Source organism: Equus caballus, chromosome 1 (genome assembly GCF_041296265.1).
Source record: "Equus caballus isolate H_3958 breed thoroughbred chromosome 1, TB-T2T, whole genome shotgun sequence".
Taxonomy (NCBI): Eukaryota; Metazoa; Chordata; class Mammalia; order Perissodactyla; family Equidae; genus Equus; species Equus caballus.
The window spans coordinates 79,239,071-79,244,104 of record NC_091684.1 but is presented as its reverse complement, the minus strand read 5'-3'; the positions used below and the strand labels follow the sequence as shown (position 1 = coordinate 79,244,104).

Sequence of the window (5,034 nt, the reverse complement as noted above, 5' to 3'; positions counted from 1 at the left end):
CGCCAGCAGCTACAAATATGGATTTAAATGAACCTTCGTCTCAATGGTGATCTGGCCTTTTTCATGAAATGCTCATCTCCAGCTCAGTGAGCTCTCTAGGGACACGATTTCAGTTTTGTAGTGATTCATGCTGGGTCATTACATTGGCCAAATTGCCTTGGTGCTGCATTGGAGAGCTCAGTAGAAACAGAGAGAGCGGGGTTGATTTTTCCATCAGAGTTCCAAAAAGCCCTGTCTCAGCAAGAAGTCAAGAATTCAGGTCGACTGAGTGCTGCTGAGAATCCTTTATTAGTTTTCTCTCAATGTATCACCAGCGAGGAGTCACATCTTCCTACTTTCTGTCCAAACCCACTCACTACCACTAGTGCTTGGAGCAAAGAGAAGCCTTTCAACTACAGATGAAGAAACGACACAGAAGGAGTCCTTGGGGACAGAATCCGTTCTTTGACCAACAGACCGCTGCGTGGCTTCTTCAGAGCAGGATGTGCACTTAGGCTTGTGAGAAAGGAGAGAACGGTGGACGTTCATGTTAATTTCTGACACTAAGGAAGATGAGAACAGAGGTGAACCAATGGGGAAATGTCTTCTTAGCTTATTTTATGGTGTTTGGTGATTGAAGACAGCTCACAATGCCAAGAACTGACCCTGTTCAGAAGAGACTGACAACAAAGAAAGAAAATATCATTTCCATGGAGAGCCAACCTGCTGTGTGGGGAGTCAAAAAATCGCAATGTTGCAAGACTTCACAGTCACAGTTACAAACTGTTAATCACATTTCCATGGTGGGTGTTCTCAGAAGAGTCCCAGAAATCTTATTCCTGGAGCTGATTGGTGAATTAAGGAGGAGACTTTATTAAATGAAATACAGAGACCCCTTCCCTCTGTGGAGAAGAAAAACTGTTTTCAGCTAACATGTACTTATTGAATATCATAGATTATTTGTTTTCTCTCTATGAATTGTAGCATGATTTCCCAAGTGAGTTTTCCGAATATTCACCCTTTGGGATGTTACATAGGAAAAGAGTTTCATAGTAAAATTTTGGGGAAACATTGCCTACTACTTCTTCCTTGTGGACAGTCATTTTGCATGTAGATATATCAAAGATACTGAGAAGTCCTATGGTGTAGAAACTTACTTAACTTTGAACAAAACCTCATGTGTTCTAAACTTAATGGGTCATGGTACCATTTTTTCAGATACCTAATGGCATCCTGAAGGGCTAGTGTGCTCTGAAACATTCTTGAGAAATGTTACTTAGTACCACCAACAGAAGGATTAGACTCATCAATGCTGGGTCAGATATCACCAAAGGTTGACCGTCACAATGAGATACCTTCACACACCTATTAGGATGGCTCTCAAATAAAAAATACTGACAATATCAAGTGTTAGCAAACATGCAAGAACAATCAGAACTCTCATAAATTGCAGGTGGAATGCAAAATGGTGCATGCACTCTGGAAAACAGTTAGGCAGTTCCTTACAACATTACATATACACACACTGTTTTACCCAGCAAATTACTTCAAAGTATTTGTCCTACAAAAATGAAAACATATGTTCATACAAAACCTTGTACATGAATGTTTATAGCAGCTTTACTTATAATTGCCAAGAACTTGAAACAATCCAAACATTATTCAGTGGGTGTATGGATAAATAAATTGTTATACATCCACACAGTGGAATTCTATTAATCAGGAAAAGGGGATTAACTGCTGATACATAACAACATAGACGAATCTCATATGCATTATGCTAGGTGGAAGATTCCAGTCCAAACATTTACATACTATATGATTCCATTTATATGACATTTTTTTACATTTAATTTATTTTATCAAAATAACATAATTGAGGAACCATTGGATAACTCTATTGTTGTCAGGTGCAATAAAAACAAAATTAAACCCCAAATCATCAAGAAAACCTGTATTCCTGGCTTTCTTGTATACACATGATGTGACTGTAGAGAGACAAGGCTGGCCTGGTGGCCCCACCCCATAGGGGCAGCTCCTGGAAGACTAATAAATTCAGCATGATGGAAGACTGCTCCTTGAGAGGGCAGAGACTGGGAGAGGCAGGCCGAGTGCCTCTTCTGGAAAACCATCTCAATGCACTGGAGACCTCCAAGAAAAGCAAGTGTCCCCAAAGTGAAGTTCCATAGTACCAAAGCAGACTCCTTCAGGCGGCCACGGTCTCGACAGTCCTGGGCTGTTTGGTCCATTATGTGCAAAACTACCTGTTTGGCGCCACACCACTATCTCTGAAAAAAAAGTCCTTCCTGTGATGAGCATTCCTCATAGGAGCTGATTTCCTAAATCCACATGTCCCCACATCAGGGCTGGTTTGCCTACCTTCATTTCCCCTCCGAGTGCTTTTTCTTGCCCTAAAAATACTCATTTAACCAATAGCTGGGGCCCCAGATCAGGTATTGCCATCAGCAGCCACTGGTGCATCTGGAGAAGGCTCGGCTCTTGAGCGTGGGGGATGCAGGGAGGGAGAAAGACAAACCAGCATTGTGAATGGCTTCCTTCTCCCAGGGCCAGAAAGGGTAGAAAAGAAGGCAACATGAAGTTAAGGCCCTGTGAGTAGTCTAGCAGGTCCTTAGAAGCAGCTTCTCTGAAACAAGCTCTCCGTCCCCATAGGAAGGGAGCAGAAATGTGGTGCCTGCTGACTTCCCTTCCTCCCCTGGTAGCCTGAGTGCAGGTGCGAAGTCAGCTGGAAGACAGGCAGTCTAGGGGATGTGGTCAACGTGTAGGCATTGATGTCCTTGGTGTGGGCCGCCCGATGCAGGGATGGCTCAGAAGCGCTCCGGTTGATTTTCGGTAGAGAGTGTTGGAGCAACTCGATGGAAGACAAGATCTGGGGAAAAAGAGGACTCTCCTCCTTAACTTTCTTCACGCAGTCAGCCACAAGCCTCTTCATTGCTTTGGGGCAGTTCTTGTATAGCTTACTAAGGTCTGGGGAGGCACACCCTCGGCCCACCATGAAGATGATCTGATCTCAGTTGTTGATGTGGGAGTAAGGCAGTTCCCCGTCATGAGCTCATAGAGTACAATGCGATAAGAGTAGACATCGGACTGGAAGCTGAACGGGTAATTATCCTGCATTCGGATCACCTCTGGGGCCATCCACAGGACAGAGCCAGTAGGTTGTTCAACCTGCTGAGAACCACTCCAGAGCGACTTGACTGTTGCCAAACCAAAGTCTCCAATTTTCACTGTCAGGCCTTCATGGAGAAATATATTGTTGGATTTCATATGTCTGTGGATGATGTTTTTTGCATGCAAATAGTCCATTCCCTGAGCTGTCTGCCAGGCGATGTCAATCAACTGGAACATCTGGAACTTGGTCTCCTGGACATGCAGGTGTTTGTAGAGGCTGCTGCCCTCACAGCACTGGGTCACAATTGCCAGGTTGTCCTTCGTCATGTACCCCATGAAGAGCAGGATGTTCACGTGCCGTGTTTTACGCAGGACAGCCACCTCGTTCCTGAATGCCTAGAACTGCTCTGGTGTGGGGTCAACAACCTTTAAGATTTTCACTGCAACGTCTCTGTGCCATTTCTCCTTATACACAGTTCCAAAGGAGCCTGACCCAATCCAAGTGGAGAGCATCACTTCACTTGCTTCTATTTCCTTGAATCTCTCTGACCACGAGGTCTAATTTTGTTTTTCTCCTGGGTCCCGGATCCTGGTGCCTGCTCTCTCTGTGCTGGCACAGGGGTTTTAGGCTGTGACCAGCCCATTGGGCTCAGATTGTTGGGGCTGCTGGACAAGGCTGAAGGTGAAGCTCATTCACTGTGACTTCGAATTGCATCCTCAATCATCCTGCTGTCCACAGCAGGGTGGTGCTGACCATGTGGACATTAGGTGTGGATGTCGACCTCTGCCTCTGGGAGAGGGAACCTTCAGAGGAGGGACTGGAGGTGTTGAATGTGAAGGCGTGGGGTGTGGAGTATCTGTGCTGGGAACTAACAGGCATCCGGGAAACAGACTCTCGCATCCGACGCATTGTCAAGGAAGGCAGTGCCGGGACTCCACTATCACCAGTAGTGGAATTTGGAAACAATAAGAGTTGTCTGATGTTACTCCAATCCACACACATAGTAGGTACTTTGGTGCTACAGTGCTCATGAAATTTGTAGCCACAAGTCTGACATTGAAATCCATTTAGCAAGAACTTCTGACAGATGTCACAAAAGGCAAGCTTCAGAAAGGTCTTCCGAGCAAAGTTGTGTGTTGTGAGAGGAACATGATCCAGGAAATCTACTTGAAGTTCTTCTCCAATCAATGAGGCAGCATCAGTATTCCAATCTAAACGTGCTTTTTTACCTTTGTGTTCGTGGAGAAGTCTGAACACTGCACAGCACTCCGGTTGCAGGCCCCTCACCTTGAGTGCTTTCATAAGGCAGTCATGCAAGCTCATTCCATTTCGCACATTGACCACCGTTCTTTGCTTATTTGGCAAGAAAACACGGATAGTGTTGCTTGTCTCAGAAGAGTCCGTAAGTTTGCCATCATCTGACGCCCGAAGCTGATAGCCAAACTGCTGAACTATTGTAGGGGAGATACAGCTGGGGCCATCAAACACCGCGTCTTTGAATCCAAAACCATTGCTGATCGTCTTCCAGGGCCCCTGTATGTACTCCATTGACGCAGCTTACCAATACTTAAACCTGAGGGAGCGGGGCCGAGTCGGTGTCCCGTCGTCCGGCTGCAGCGTCTGGTCCGCTCCTCCTCCCCGAGGCAGGTGGGGGAGCGGGAGGCGGTCACATTCGGCGCGTCCCCAGCCCAGGCGACGGGCCCCGGGCAGCCCCCGCATCGCTGCACTCGCGCTCGGCGCCTCAGGGCACACGCCCTAAAGCTCGGCCAGCTGGCCCTCTTCGGGGCCCAAAGAGAGCGGCAGGGAGGCCTTCCAGTCCGCTCGCTCTAGTCTTACTCCCGCCATCTAAGATGGCCGCCCAGCACCCGCGATGAAGAGACTCTCCCATTTATATGACATTTTTAAAAAGGCAAAAATATAGGAGA

The 5,034-nt window shown here is 46.7% G+C and overlaps 1 pseudogene; it reads right to left on the bottom strand.

Annotated features, from left to right (window-relative positions):
* Positions 1-269: 269 nt before the first annotated feature.
* LOC100065381 (RAF proto-oncogene serine/threonine-protein kinase pseudogene) lies at positions 270-4,693 on the bottom strand (annotated as a pseudogene).
* Between the last annotated feature and the right edge of the window lie 341 nt (positions 4,694-5,034).